We start from the raw sequence: 16,250 nt of genomic DNA, 5'->3' as shown, positions 1-16,250 counted from the left end.
CACTTCTCCGCACGTCCTACCTTCCAGAAAGTGGTCACTTTTCTGTTCAGAGAGTTGTTGCTATTCTTTTCTTCGATCTCCTGTTGAGTTTGTAGGTGTTCAGAATGGTTTGATCCCTATCCAGCTGAATTCCTGAGAGGAGACTATTCTATTCCTTTTGTGATTGGTTCAAAGCAATGCACTTTGCTATGGAATAAGACCAATTAAGGAAATTGGAGAGTAATTTGTCATTTAAGTCTCAAATCCTTTTAGAAGAATGTGGGATCATAAATAAATATAACAAAATCATCTCCAACCTCATGTCTTGGAAATCTATTGCAATTTGCCAGGTACATTCTACTACATATTTTATAAATAATATAAACTAAATTTGGGATGGTGGAAAAATTCAGCAGTGACTCTAAACATGTCTGTGGAAGCATACTCGTGAGTGAAGGAAAGTGACTTATTTTTTCTGAATTTACTAAGCGAACCAATTTTTCTAGCATTGTTAAAATGCAGCTTAAAGACAAGTTAGTAAATTGAAGGGTTTGAATAATACTCAAAAAAGTTTTCTTGATTAATAGCACTTAGGAGATTCTGATGTTTAAAGTTTAACATCAGCAGAACTCTGTGGTTGTGTTATTTGTAGGAACATAGAAACCCCTGACAATTATCTCAGTGATTATACCAGTCAGGATAGGCTGAGTTATTCTGCGGTAACAAAAATCAATAAACAAAACAAACTCAAAGTGTCATAGAGGTTTATTTCCTGCTCATGCAAAATCTACTGTGGGTCCAGGTGACTCTCCAGGGTAATGTTCCTCATTTACCCACCTCATTTACCAAAGTGGCTTGGATCTTTTGGCTCCACCATCTCAACTAAGCCCTCCTCAGTCACCTTGGTAGGTGAAGGAAATGCACGGGGGGCTTTGCATTGGCTATTAGAGCTTTGGCCCTGTGGAGTCAGGTATCACTTCTGCTAACAGACTGTTGGCCTAGAGTAGTCACATAGCTCTGCCCAGTTCCAAAGTGGCAGGGAAAGGTAATCAATCCTCTCACATGTACCAGAGGAGAGAGGGTGAGATAAATGTGAGGACTAGGAAGTCCTACCTACAAAATTTCCTTTTTTCAATGGTTTACACAAAATTACCTTTACTACCTAGCATCCACCTTTTCTTTATAATTGCATAGTAGGAGGTTTTTATTTGTTCAATCTGGTTAATTGTCTCTGCTCTGCATTTTTATCACTGAAACATAAACTAAGGCCTAATTGTGTTGAACATATGTCATTTACAAAGTACTTTTTTATATATTATCTCAGTTAATATAACCCTGCAATAATGTGTATAGAAAGGTATCATGATTGCTTTCAGGAAATAGGCTCAGCAAAGCTTAGAAACTTGCAGGTTTTTCCAGTCAAGTAAGTGCTGAAGATAAGACTAAAATCCAGATCTTCTAACACCTTATATTCATTTTACTATACCATATTACTATCTTTGTTGGAGCTCTTTATGCTTACTCCTCTCAAATAAGTAAATCAAAATTACTGTTGTGCCCTTAAACATGGAAGATTCTATATCTGGTTTGCCTTAGAGTTTCAGACTTTGTTTAGTATTAATGACGTCTGGAGTTATTTTGTTATAAGGTTGCTGCAGAAATCATTAGTCCATAATTTCCTTAAAAGTCTAAGATGAACTCTGCTTTTATTCCATTTTATTTGATTCTCACATGTGCTTTTAAAATTTTGGCCATTTTAGAATTATTGGCCATTAAATTAATTTTATTAAATATCTGTAATTACAGGGTCTTGCATAACGTAGCTCTGATATATGCCATTTGTACTTCTTTATCAGTAAATTGAGATCTGTCAACTTTATGGCGTCATTTTATAGTTCCTCTTACCCCAGAATTTTAATGCTTTTTACAGAAACTAAACTCCTTGGAATTAGGTGTTTGCCTTTTTACCAAGGGAGAAGGCAAGGCCCACTAGGAGCTGTAATGCAAATTCTCAACTCCAGACCAGTTGTTCTTCTCATGGCTCTGATGGTGTACATAGCAACATTTTGAATTGATTTTCCCATATCAAAGTGAACTATGAATGTAATTGTAAGGTATATAAATGTTCATCCACAAAATCCAGTCTAAGAAATGTAACTCTATTTCCCCTTAGGTAACTCTGGCTAAATATCTCTTACAAGCCCCTGATCTACTGGGTACTAGGAACTTAATTTCATGGTGTTTAGGATGCCTACCAGTAAATTCTGTCAGTGCCCCCACCATATCTTCTTGGCACTCACCATTCCCATATATGCCAATAGTGTCTTACTGCCAACTTCTACAACTCTCAACCTGAGGGCTCTCTCACCCACATAGAGGGCAAAATGGAGTAACCCTTAGCCAACTATGGATGAGAGTTGAAAAATAAGTGCATTAGCTTCCTAGCCCCTCAGGTGGAAAACTAAGGTGTATTTCACAGTCTCTCCATAGGTTCCTATTGGGATTGATTCAGAGTTGCCCACAGCAGTAACCTGTTCACTAATGCATGTGTATGGGTTTTCTTCTCTTTCCTGTTTCATTTCCCCACTCCTCTATGAGGGCTTCCTATAATTATCACCCAAATAAGCCCCTTGTATTTGGATGATTATCTCAAGTTCTGTTTTGAAGGGATCAGTCTAAAATACTCACCTTTTCAGTTTCCCCTACATCTAAATACCATTGGCTGTTAGAACATTGAGACACAAGTGGAGGGGTGACTATTACATGGGTCTGAGTTCCAAATAGGTAGATTACATGGATCTGGGAACCAAAGGGTGGAAGTAGAAAAGGTCCTGCTCTTTATTACTCTCAGAGACTGTAAGGGGGGATTTGTGCTTTCCATCCCCAAGACTGGAGACTGTCAGTCTCGTGGTTCCAGTTCCCCAACTGGGAGAGACACTTCCACCAGAAAACACAGTCAGAATCTCATTCAATTTAAAGTTAAGGTTGCCACCTGATCAGTCTGAGCTCCTGTAGACCAGTAAGCACAGAAATGAGTTACCCCACTGGCATGGGTAATTGTCTCTGAATATCATAAGTAGTAGGAATGCTGCCATATACTGGGGTGGGAAAGAATATGTTTGGTATTAAAGTAATCCACTAGGGCATGTCTTGGTGTTCTTATGTTCAGTCACTTGGCAACCATAGCCATATAAGGGCCTGAGATCCCTTAGGGGCAAGGATCTCGGTCTTCCCATCAGATAAGTACCTAGAGTATCAGAATTATGAACTAAGAGTGAGAGAAATCTGGATGGTAAAGGATGGAAATAGTAATAACAACATGGTCTCAGATTTAAATACAACATCAAGTATGGTAGTTTGACCCACAAATTCCCTTTTGTAAATCTTCCTAGGAACTATGGCCATAGAAACCTGGAGTAGCTGCACCTGGATGCTGGATAGAGTGAATGGAATATGAGAAACAAGTACATTTGAGCAGTACAAGGGGTGGACTGTATTAGACATTGTTTTGGTGCCCCACCCCATCCTCTTTAGCAGGATGCTATAAATGCTCACAGATGACTTTCTACTTTGTAGAAATTGCTTTTATTTGGTGGGTTCTTAAATATCATCCTGCATCCCAAGGAAGGGCCATAGCCAAAGGCTGAGTGATAGGAGAGTACATAAGCTCCCGCCTCAAGGAAATACAGCACTGTGGTATAATTTATCCTCCAGAGCTCTTGTGGATGTGAGACCATATCCTTGCTCAGTTGTTACCTCTTCTCTGTCCTGATTCATTTCCTCCTTTATAAGACTTTCTCTCAAGAGCACTACCTTAGTTCATTGTGCATCTTCAAATCCCTGTCACAGAGTATGCCTCAAGGGAATTTGACCTATGACACTCAATTACACAAGGTAGGTTATTTTCTGAGATTTACGTAGTTTTACAGTAAAAAAGGCATTTTCTCATTTTCTCAAAAGACAGGACAAGTCAAAATTATGATTTAAAAGGGGTTTTTTAATATCATATTTTATAATCTGTCATATTCAAGGTCATATTTGAGAATTCTTGTTTTCTTCGCTAGCTGTAACCCTGCTATATGAAAATTTTAGCTCAAATAACTTGCCAGAATAATTTTACATTTGAAAGGTGGGCCTGAGCCTATCTTAGTTGATTGAAGATAAGAACTGGAAACAGTCAAAGACTATGGATGTACTCTGCAGGTGTTAGCAAATAAAGGAAGGCAAATTGGAGCACTTAAAAATCTTGAGTATAAAAAAAATGCCTTTCTGTCTACCTATTTGTCCGTCTATCTGTCTGTCTATCTAATCTAATCTATCTAGTTTTGCATGTATTTATACCCTTTTTTTTATTAGGCTAACATAACTATTGCTAGTGAGAAAGCAACATAATAATACACTGTGAGAAAACACTAGGTTAGAAAACTTTAAGAAAGTGCCTCAGTATCATAGTTTAGAGGTGGTGGTTAGGGCAATACTGATTGAGTGGGCTTCTCCTTCTCAATTCTTATTCATCCACGGTAACTTGGTTTTATTCTGTTGCACTAATTGGGCCAATCAATGCCTGGTCATGTCCCTCTCTAGTCCCATTCCTTGGCACTGTTCCTTTGTATGCCATGCTCCATCCATTTCTGAAAAATTGTCAATGCAGTTCTCAGAAAGTTCCCTACTATTTTCATCTTTAAACTTCACACAGGTTCACAGGCTCCCTCTGCCTGGGGCCACCTTCTCCCACCTCACATTTTTATATGGCCAAACTCTAACTCACTCATCAAATATCCCACCCACTAGGAAATTGCTGATTACCTGTACATCCCATTGCATTGTGTTTGCCTAGATCCTTGTCTTTTATCTGAATTGCTTTAAGTTGTTTGTTTGATGTTAAAGAATATATATTCAGTTCTGTACTCACACTGCCTAACAAACAGCTTAACATATAGTAATTGTTCAAAAATGGTACTTACTGTTATTAAAAGTAGACAGAGCACATACCTGAATTTTAATTAAGTTCTGACAGTTTCAAAAGCTCAGGCATAAAATGCCTTTTCTGCTTAATACTGACATAAAACCATACCTATCACATCAATTTTTTTTGTCTTTTATTTTCCCACATCCTTTGATGTTGATCAGTGGTCCAAAATATGATGCAGATCAATGTAATTTACCACATGGGGAAATGGCAAATTACCTTGCAAACCATACAGGATTTTATAGAATTGATGAAAGTGATGTTGGAGGACTACTAGATTCTGTGTGAAGCTGTTGAAAAGCATGGCTGTCCAAAGGAAGATTGAAGAAGGTAAGATGAAAAGTCAGCTTGTGTGATACTTCAAATAAGAATAATTAGTATAATAATAAGGATTAGGAGAACCCCTTGGGAAAATGGTTGAAACCTTTGAGTACTTTTGCAAAAATTACCCACTTTTTAGTAATATTGTAAAAGTAAGATGTGATGTGATAAATGTTCTATCAATATTTTATATCTGAATTTTTTTGCCTCTTCAGAAAAACTAATTCTAGGAATTAGCATATAGATGCATTTCTTACCTAAATTCTATTAGTGGCACAAGATAAACACACTTCTTTTCTATACTGTTAAGTTTCACACACTTCTTTTCTATACTGTTAAGTTTCATTTTCAAAGTATTGGCCCAGTCAAACATTTTTTTCATTTTTCACCATGAGATTTTGGTTCCCATTTAAAGTGGATTCACTTTAGGTGGTCTTCTTTTTTGGGTACTGATTATCTTCATATATTGAGAACTTTCTGTACTTCCAGGGACAAAACTAGAACTAAAATATGGCAATTGTAGGCAGATGACCAGGAGACTTTTGAAAATGAAAGGTAGCACACTTAATAATCATATCAAGATGATAGGTATAAAATGGAACTGCTCTGGGCAAACCAAAACATCCAGCCACCCTTATTTTTGGGAGGTGTATGTATTGAACTATTTATGAAATATTTTCTGATGCTGTGAGCATCAGGAAGTCACTCCTACTATAGTGACTTCCCTGCCATTGGAAGTATCCAATCAGACTGTCAGCAATGATATTGATGACATCTGAGGACCCCTTTCCAATCTCCAAGAGCACTGCTCTTTGATATACACCTAAAGCCATTGCAGAATTCCAGGGTCTGCTTGGCTGTAAAAAACCCTTTCATTGCAACGATGACAACAACAACAAAGGCATCACATTTTTGTGTTTTTCCTGTCCTGTAAACCTACCTGATGGATATAGTTTTTGGTGCTTGATAACCTTGTTTCTGACCTTTCTCAGGTTTCAGCATATTCCGTACCTGAAGCCTCATTCTGTTATTGGTCAAGGCTTGGATAGCCTCAGCTGTCCATCCCAGGCACTCTCCAGCCTTACGGAACTAGAATCACAAAGGTGAGAGTGGAAAGGGGACCTGAAGATTGGAGATTGAAGGTAAAGTTTTAAGTATCATGTTACTTATAGATGAGAAAGTAGGAGAATTTGCCAGTTGGTTAGTGCTTTAAAATCAGAGGGATGTTTCCTACTCTTGCTATAGAGAGAAAAACTGGATAAAAACTCTGTCATTCTCTTCAGGCATTGGGGTAGATCAATGTTTCCTAAGAGAAATTTAATAACATATTCTACTAGACTTTGATTCAAAATAGCAACCTGAAAACATGAGTGTATAAGCTAGGAGACAGCCATTTTATATCTGGGTATCTATAAAGCTGTAATGAAGTAGAATTTTTTCTTGAGCCCAGCCACTAAGGTAGCTGCCCTAAGTTCTGTCAATCATACTGTCACCTTACTTTGAGAAGACCTTATCTGCAGATAAAACAGAAGACAGTAAGGGAAGAGGTGGAAAAAGTGGACAACTGCAAATGTAAAACTTGAAATAATCCTGTGCTTTCATTACCACTTCTCACCTCTCCTTTCCATCTTACTTGCTGTGGCTCACAACTCTCATTTTCCTTCTAATCAGCAGATTTCCTTGTGTATACTCCTGGGGCAGTATCTCTGTTCTGTTCTTTCTGAGTTTTAAAATAGTCTTCTGTCCTTCAGAAAGTTGTTAATAGTATTTCATATACTGATGGCTTGCTCTCTGCCTATACGTGATAAAGTGAAGTAGACAAGCCCCACCCACTTACATGGAGCTTCTTTTCAGGCTGCCTCATACTCCATACTTAATATGAATAGAAAAGTAAGAATCACTACACATTTAAGAAATCCTGAAGTATGGGAGAGGAAAGACAAAAATAAACATATAATTAGGCAAATTTATAAGTAACAGAATAGAACTTTAAACATGTGATTGAAGACTTCCAGTCTGAACAAGATGGCATAGACCCCTTTACCCTGATACCAATGCCAAAGACAGTACAAAAAAATAGTAAACTATAGACTCATATCTCTTCTGAACTTAAATGCAAAAATCCTCAACAAATTTGAATCTAATAATATATAAAAAGAATTATACACCATGGCTAAGTTGGATATATTCCAGGTATGGAAGACTGTTTCAGCATTAAAAAATTAATCAATGTAATCCACGATATCAACAAGCTAAATGAGAAAAAAGCATATGATCACCTCAATTGTGGCAGAAAAAAACATTTGACAAAATTCAACACACATTAATGATATAAAAATTTCAGCAAGTTAGGAATTGAGGAGAATTAGCTCAGCTTGATAAAGAGCATCTACCAAAAAATACACAATTAATATTGTGGGGAGAGATGGAATGCCTTCCTTCCAAGATCAAGAACAAGGCAAGGATGTCCTTTCTCACCACTCTTACTCAACAGTACTGAAAATTCTAGCTACTGAAATGAAGAAAATGAAGTAAAAAGCATAACAGATTGGAAGGGAAGAGATAAAATTGTCTCTTTCACAGATTCTGTATACAAAATTCCAAAGAATCTGTAAAAGAACATCTAGAACTAATAAGTTCGGCAAGGTCACAGTATACAAGATCAACACGCAAAAACATCAATCCCATTTCTGTATACTACAATGAACATGTGGAAACCAAAATAAAAAGCACAATACCATTTACAATCACTCCAAAGAAATGGAAATACTTAGGTATACAGTTAACAAAACATATATAGGATCTGTATGCTGAAAATTACAAAATGCTGATGAAAGAAATCAAGGAAGACCTAAATAAATGGAGAGACATGCAGTGTTCATGAATTGGAAGGCTCAACATAGTAAAGATGTCAATTTTCCCTGAGTGGATCTGTTGGCTTAATGCAAGTCCTATCAAAATCCCAGGAGGTGTATCTATACACATAGGCAAGCTTGTTCTAAAATTTATATGGATAGGCACAAGCTGTAGAATAGCTAACAACCTTGACAAAGAAGGATAAAGGGGGAGGAGTCACTGTATCACATATTAATGCTTACTATATAGTTACTATAATCAAGACAGTGTGGTATTGACAGAAGGATAGACACAAAGATCAATGGAACAGAAAAGAGCACCCAGAAATAGATCCACACAAATATGCCCAATTGATTTGGGCAAAGATCCAAAGTAATTCACTAAAGGAAGGACAGCCTTTTCAACAAATGGTGCTAGAGCAATTGGACATCCATAGGTAGAAAAATGAACCTTGACTGAAACCTCATACCTTGTATAAAAATTAACTCAAAATAGGGGCACCTGTGTGGCTCAGTCCATTAAGCATCTGCCTACAGCTCAGGTCATGATCCCAGGGTCCTGGGATCAAGCCCCACATTGGGCTCTCTGCTCAGTGGGGAGCCTGCTTCTCCCTCTCCCTCTGCCTGCTGCTCCCCCTGCTGTACGCGCTCTGTCAAATAAATAAATAAAATCTTTAAAAAAAAATTAACTCAAAATAGATGATAGGTTTAAATGTAAAATGTAAATTTATAAAAATCTTAGAGAATAAAATCATAGGAAAAAAAAGTCTTTGGGACCTAAAGATAGGCAGACATTTCATAGACTTGACACAAAAAGTATGAAAAAAAAATGGGAGGGAAAAGGAAAAGTTGATAAGTTGAACCTCATCAAAATTTAAAACTTTTGTACTGTAAACACCCATATAAAGAGGCTGACAAGGCAAGCTACAGACTGGGAGAAAATTTTCACAAACCACATATCCAATAAAGAACTAATATATACAATATATGAAATACTCTCAAAACTCAGCAGGAAAAAACCAAAGAACCCAATTAGAAAATGGGCAAAAGATATGTAATGACATTTCACTAAAGAGGATATAAGCACATGAAAAGATATTCATCATTAGTCATTAAGGAAATGCAAATTTTAAAGGTATGAGATATGAGTATACAACTATCAGAGCAGCTAAAATAAGAAAAAAGTGAGAACACAGAATGCTGGTAAAGATAATGGAGAAACCAGCTCACTCATACATTACTGGTGGGAATGTTCAATGGCACAGCCACTTTGCAAAAGAGTTCAACAGTTTCTTACGAAACTAAATATGCAACTACCATATGACCCAGCAATTGCACTCTTGGGTATTTATCCCAGAGGAATAAACAGGTATTTTCACACAAAACCTATACATGAATGTTTCATGGCAGCTTTATCCATAATAGCTCCCAATTGGAAACAGCCCAAATGTCCTTCAGTTGGTGAATGGTTAAACTGTGTTATATACATATCATGGAATACTACTCAAAAATAAAAAGAAATAAGAGATCAATAAAAATACCACTTGGATGAATTTCTAGGTAATTCATGCAGTCAAAAAAGCAGTTACGCATTATATGATTTAATTTATATAGCACTTTAAAGTGACAAAATTATTGAAATGGGAGAACAGATTAGTGGTTATCTAGTAGATGAAGGGAGTAGGAAAGGTAGTGGAAGGTAAAAAGGAAACATGAGGGATCCTTATGGTGATAACTAGTCAATACCTTGACTGTGGTAACAGATGCACAAACCTGTACATATAATAAAATCATATAGAACTAAACACACACAACACACAATTGAGTCTAAGTAAAACTGGAGAAATCTGAATAAGATCAGTGGATTGTCGTTATCATGGTTGTGATATTATACTATAGTTTCACAAATGTTTTTAGGGGTAACTGAGTTACAGTTGGGATCTCTGTATATTATTTCTTACAACTACATGTGAATCCCAAAGATCTCAGTAAATGTTTCAATTAACAAAAGGCTTTTTGAAAAAATGTGATTGCAATTCTCAGAGTCAAAATGGGATGGCACCTATAAAAGAACAGGTTGCAAACAAATGTGCTATGGTGAGTACTGTGAATTGTGTAAGACTGATGAATCACAGACCTGTACCTCTGAAACAAATAATACATTATATGTTAAAAAAAAGAGAGAGAGAAGATAGTAGGAAGGGAAAAATGAAGCGAGTGGATATTGGAGGGGGAGACGAACCATGAGAGACTATGGACTCTGAGAAACAAACTGAGGGTTCTAGAGGGGAGGGGCATGGGAAGATGGGTTAGCCTGGTGATGGGTATTAAAGAGGGCACGTATTGAATGGAGCACTGGGTGTTATATGCAAACAATGAATCATGGAACAGTACATCAAAAACTAATGATGTAATGTATGGTGATTAACTAACATAATAAAATAAAATTAAAAAAAGAACAGGTTGCAAACAAATCATCAGAGAAGACACAATACTCTTGGAAATTGAAAACATGATTTCCATAACAACAAATTTAATAGAAAATTTGGAAGATTTCAGAATATAAAGCAAAAAGACAAAGAAAGAAAATACTAGATGAATAATAAAAGATATGGAGGATCAGTCCAGAAGTTCAGACCACTGTCTAATAGGATATCCAGAGAGAGGAAAAGCAGAGAGAATGTATAGGAGAGGAGGAAAGTATTAAAGAAATAAGAGAATAACAACAACAACAACAAAAACCCCAAAGCTATGGAGAACAAGGAGTCTTTGCAATAAAAGAAATTAGTAACCAATAAGCAGGATGAATTTAAAAAAATAAAACCCCAACCAAACAAAAAACCCTAACCCACATCAAATCACATTCTGAGCGAAACAAAATCATTCCAAATATGCAAGAACTCAAGATGTTTACTTCTTATTTGCCATATCTGAGGAATTTACTTGAGGATATACTCCAGCACCCAAAGGAGGGAACTTAGTGACATTACAAATCTAATAAAATAAAATTCTAGGAGAATAGTTGAGTAGTAAGCTTACAAAAGCCCAAATTAGAACATGGGTTAGTGGGATCCAAATCTTCAAGAGATAGGGATGTATGTCAAGTGAAAGAGAATGAGAGTCTGTAAAACATTTGACACATGATGAAGAGATATAATTCTTTCAACTATAAAAAATAGAAAGGCAATAAGAAATGCCCAGAAAAAAAAATAAAACTCATGGTCCAAATACAAACAACCCAAAATATGGCATGATTTTGATTTATTGGTAGAGGGAAAGAAAGGAGAAATTTTACTAGGAACTTTGTTACTAGGAGCATTGTGATTTAAACAAGGAGGGAGGGGTGATGTCATAGGAACTTCAGACAATGAAGTTTAACTCTACCATGCTCTGACTTCACAATGAGCAATATTTATATAGTTACAGTCATGCTTGTAAACTTTTGTAACCAACCTGTAGTCAAAACAAGAGCTACAATTAAATGTTTAAAATAGATTAGGAAGTGGGAGGGTGGGTGGAAGAGAGGGAAGGATAGACACATTTAAAATTCTTATTTTACAAATTTGCTCTTGGGAAGATTTATTCTGTATATTTTTTAAAGATTTCATCTATTTATGTGAGCACGGGGACAGGGAGGGGCAGAGGGAGAAGCAGCCTCTGAGCTGAGCTGGGAGCCCAATCCGGGGCTGGATCCCAGGACCCTGGGATCATGACCTGAGCCGAAGGCAGACGCCCAACTGACTGAGCCATCCAGGTGCCCTGGATTCATTCTCTATTTTCAAAATTGTATGGAACATGCAATCAGGGGCTATGTATTTCATTTGCAGTTTCAAACATAACTGTGAAAAGCACTAAAAACAGTGATAAAACTATTAAGAATTGAGGGAAGGGGAAGAGGGTGTGGAAGGTGATAGTAAACAAGATCCTTTTCAATCACAGCAGGCAGGGAGTTAGACTGGAAATACATAAAGTTTGTACATCAAGAATTAGCCCTAAAAACAAATTATTCAGATCCATGTCTGACTCTCAGAAGAAGGAGAAACAGAAATAAACGTGACTGCCATTGGAGAGTAGACGGGGAAGTTGGCAGTTGACAGGCACTCACTGTATTTTATAAGCTAGTCTCTTCTACTTGATTTTCTACTACATGCATACATTACATTGATCGAGGAAAAAAAAAATTATACAAGATTCACTAGCTGTAACCTCCTGGGATGGCCTGGCCTGGAATTGTTCTGCAAAGGGATGTAACACAGTACAAGGGGTGCGGGGTGCACACTTGGGAAACACGTGCCACTGCTGTGAAATGTTGAGAAGGAAACAAAAGCCACAAATGAAAATCGCAACCCAAGCACCACATGTGGGAATGTCTGTGTTCATTCTGACAAATTCTGCTGGTCACGGTTTGACCTCATCCATCACTGAAAAACACCTAACTCGATCAGGGAAAAAAACAACCTTGCCTTTGAGATATTAATAGCTTCTTATCGATAGAGGTCCGCGCATATATTGAATGTCTGATGGAGATTAGATAACGCTGGGGTCATTTCGGTGTGATTGCTTTGACAATCCTAAAGCACCCTCCGTTAATAATGGCTAGTTAGCTGTTTACGTGCTATAATAAACTCTCATGAGAGCCTGGCTTCAGTGATTTCTGCTCGGATGCATATACATGTTGAATTAGATTTCCAGAACAGAGTCATTTGTTCTTACTCATCTTTTAAATACTGGTTACATTTGCAGATTTTTATCTCTGTCCTTCAACTCTCACTTCCTGGGAGAAGCTGTGAGAGAACCAACTGGAGGAGTCTGATCCTGGCAGCCTCTTTGATGGCTCTTTCACTGAGTGGGGTCCTCACAGCCCATGGGCCCCTGGGGAGCAGAGTGGCGCCTGGGTTCTGGGCCGGCTAGGCTCTGGGGTTTGAGGCAACCTCAAGAAGCACAGTAGGTGGAGCTCAGGTGCCACTGTGAGTCCTGCCTTTGGCGAGATTTGCTGTGCTTTTAACCAGTCTCCTCCATTGACCCTTTCCATGCAGAGAGCTTGCTTCTGAGCCGAAATGCACACAGATTTGAATAATGAGGAGAGAGCAATTCTTGGGGGAAGACTTTTGGCCCATCCTGTCAGAGAAGAAGATAGGCAAGGGCTTCTTTGGAAGCTGCTCTTGGGAGGATTTTAGGGTCATTTGGGGGAAACTACACAAGTGAAAACGGGTTTCTGACAGCACTTCCTATATCCTTTTCTCTCTCAGGAATGGAAGTTTATACTGCATTTTGATTAATCTGCCAAGTTATAGATCTGCAAGTTTTGTGTCTTTAGGAATGCCTTTTGTTTTAAGCACATGAGCTCTGGAGTCAGACTGCACAGGCTTAGCTTCTGGCTCAACCCCTTACGAGCTACATAACCTTTCACAGCCGAGTTAGCTTCTCTCTGCACCAGCTGTCACATCTGTTAAATGGGGATAATGATAATAATACCCATCCTGCAGGGTTACTGCAAGTACCTGAGGTTGCCTGTGTGCTGGGTACTAGGAAATACTCAAGAATTAATAGCGATTATTATTTTTTCCCCACAACTTACACCAGGCACAGAAAGTGTGACAAGAATGAGGGCCTGAAAGTGGGAGAATAGTGAGAAAATAGCTTCTAATATGAACCCTTGGGGCTTCCTTTCTGGACTTTTCTGTATATGACATTTTCCACTATCCACCATCTCCATTGCCTCGAGGTGAATTAGAGTGGTAGGACTATAAAGAGAGAGCAAAGCAGTTAATGTTCCATCTTGGACTTCCACAATAAGTTTGTGCTGCCAGCCTCAGAAACCTAACTTTGATACCTAAATGTTCATTTGCAAGAGTTGATTTTGTGAAGAGGCGGGGAAAAAGGCTCTTAAGAATCCAAGCATAGGACCCCACAAGAAACAAGTAATCAAGTTTGTGCTGTAACAGCAGATTGCAAGGGAAGACTGGGGACCCAGACAATGACCTCCTTGGCAAGACTGGACAAGATTAGGGTGACCACATCACTTAATGCCCACATAGGTCAAAGATGAGGGTGAAAGGAGGCATTATTATTTATTATGCTGGGACTAAATGAGTAGGCCAGGACATGACTCAGACAAATCAGGTCATGTGGCCATCTAGCCAAGGTGCACTGGGCTGGGAAGGGGGAAGAGGAGCTGGACGACGGAGGGAACTGAAATCTGGGGTACTACGTGGAGGAAAGCAAGATCAGCGGAAAGAGCCCAACACCATCTCTTGCCACACTGGAGAGCTGTGGGGACCAGTGAAGACAGGCAGCCCAACCACCAGCATGAGCGTAAACTCCACTTATCACCTGCTTGATGAGCCATGTGGCCCTCTGGGGAGAGCCTTTTACCTACATCTGCCAGCATAACCAGCAGAAGTGATGTCCATTCCTCCTGCATACCTTGCTGAGCCACATTTAGATGCCCCTACATGGACACTCTTTTTCAGTGGCCCAGGATATTCAGAAGTCTCCAGGAGCAGAGAGAAAGATGGGTGGGGGTGTCCCCAGCATCCACAGTTAGGTGGAATCCGTGTTGGAACCTGCTCTTGTTAACAACAGATTCTAGCTGATTTTCTTCAGCAATGGAAAACAGCCTCTGGGGAGATGATGGTGGAAGATGGGAAGCTACCAGCTTAAAGACCAGGAGGCTTTGAGATCTACTAGAAAAACCTTGATGCCAGCTTTCTCCAGCCCAAAAGAGGAATGTAGCTTGATTTAAAAATAAGTTTATCTTGCAGATCTAGAGTTAGACAAAGGAAAATAGGCATCTGAAAATAATCATGGCGGTCTTTTAGTTTGCAGGTAAGGGCTTTTGGAGGTTAATTTTCCTAGGTAATTTACTATTCCTCATAGTTTCCCAGAGATGAACAAAAAAGTTACATGTTGGTGGTTTTACTCTGGTATCAACATTGTGGAAGTCTTATTTGACCTTAAGGGTATTTCTTACTGGCTTCACACTATTAATATTCACTCTCACCCACTCTTGTAGCTACCAGGGACCTTTTGGAAAACATTTCTTAGGGTGAATTATGTATTTATATGTAAAATACCAGCAAACATCCTTATGGCCATAACTTTTGGATATTTTCAAACCAGATTATAGTAAGACAATGTATTTTATTCAGCAGATTTGTTTTAATCTAATTATGTAGGTGAATAAAAATTACTGCATGCTGGTGCATCTAATGTAAGTTATCTATTATTCACACCACATTTACTTTTAATATTCATGCAGATTCCCTTTGACATAACCTACTGTGTCACAGTTAATCCAATAAAGATAAAATATAGCTCAGCAAAACACCAGTCGATTCCAGCTTTCTGGTAATTATTAAAGACTATTTCACACTGGTTCTTTCAATCAATGTATTTCCCCTTGGATATGATGGCGCTCCTCTTTGAAGCTCTCAATCCTCCCAATGGATTCAGAGGAACACTCAGGCCCCTTTTCAGTCTCTGGGTCTCAGAGGTAGTTCAAAGAGCACAACAAGGCTTCACAGGTTTATCCTCAAAGGCTGACACTGTCTGTTTGATGTATGGTGACTTAAAAAGTCATCTCTGGCAAAGCATGTGTTTGCTACCAGTCTATCGAATCAGCCATTTATCAACTTATCTGTATTCACCCAGTGCACCTGCTAACAGCTCAAAGGAGAACACTCACTGTCTCCTGCTGGACTGACTATTGATTTGATTCCCTCCTCTAATTTTATATTGTTTTGCTGCCCTGTGGATGAAGCAACTCCTTTACTGGATGAAATGAACATGGAACCCATGAACTGATGGCCTTTGGTTGTTGTGTTCATGAGCCCAAAGGGCAACAGACTCTTCACAGGTTGAGGACAGCTTGGCTGGCAGAGTGGCTTTCCTGTCCCAGCATGCCTTGCTTTTCACTTTTATCCACATTGCAGGCATTTCATTGTAGAGACCCTGCTAGGAAACTGCAGGGAGATCACTAGGAACTCCCAACATCATCATCAGAGGCTGGAAATATCCAGTGTTTACCAATACGTGCATATAGAATCCTGGATTGAAGATAGGGATACACCAACTCCCTCTCAGTCTAACCATCTCCCCTTAACTATCTCCATGCTCCAAGAAAA

The 16,250-nt window shown here is 38.5% G+C and overlaps 1 long non-coding RNA gene across 1 annotated transcript in view; it reads left to right on the top strand.

The window, feature by feature from the left end:
• The first annotated feature begins 5,113 nt into the window (after positions 1 to 5,113).
• Positions 5,114 to 16,250, top strand: part of LOC115939984 (uncharacterized) — a 43,614-nt gene continuing 32,477 nt past the window's right edge. Inside the window, exons 1-2 of the long non-coding RNA XR_004074766.2 lie at positions 5,114 to 5,278; positions 6,262 to 6,372. This is a non-coding gene — a long non-coding RNA (uncharacterized LOC115939984). The remainder of the gene's footprint in view (positions 5,279 to 6,261; positions 6,373 to 16,250) is intronic.

Source organism: Leptonychotes weddellii, chromosome 14 (assembly GCF_054177405.1).
Source record: "Leptonychotes weddellii isolate Sample4059 chromosome 14, ASM5417740v2, whole genome shotgun sequence".
Classification (NCBI taxonomy): domain Eukaryota; kingdom Metazoa; phylum Chordata; class Mammalia; order Carnivora; family Phocidae; genus Leptonychotes; species Leptonychotes weddellii.
The sequence above is the reverse complement of the archived record's forward strand: the minus strand, read 5'-3'. Positions and strand labels throughout refer to the sequence as shown.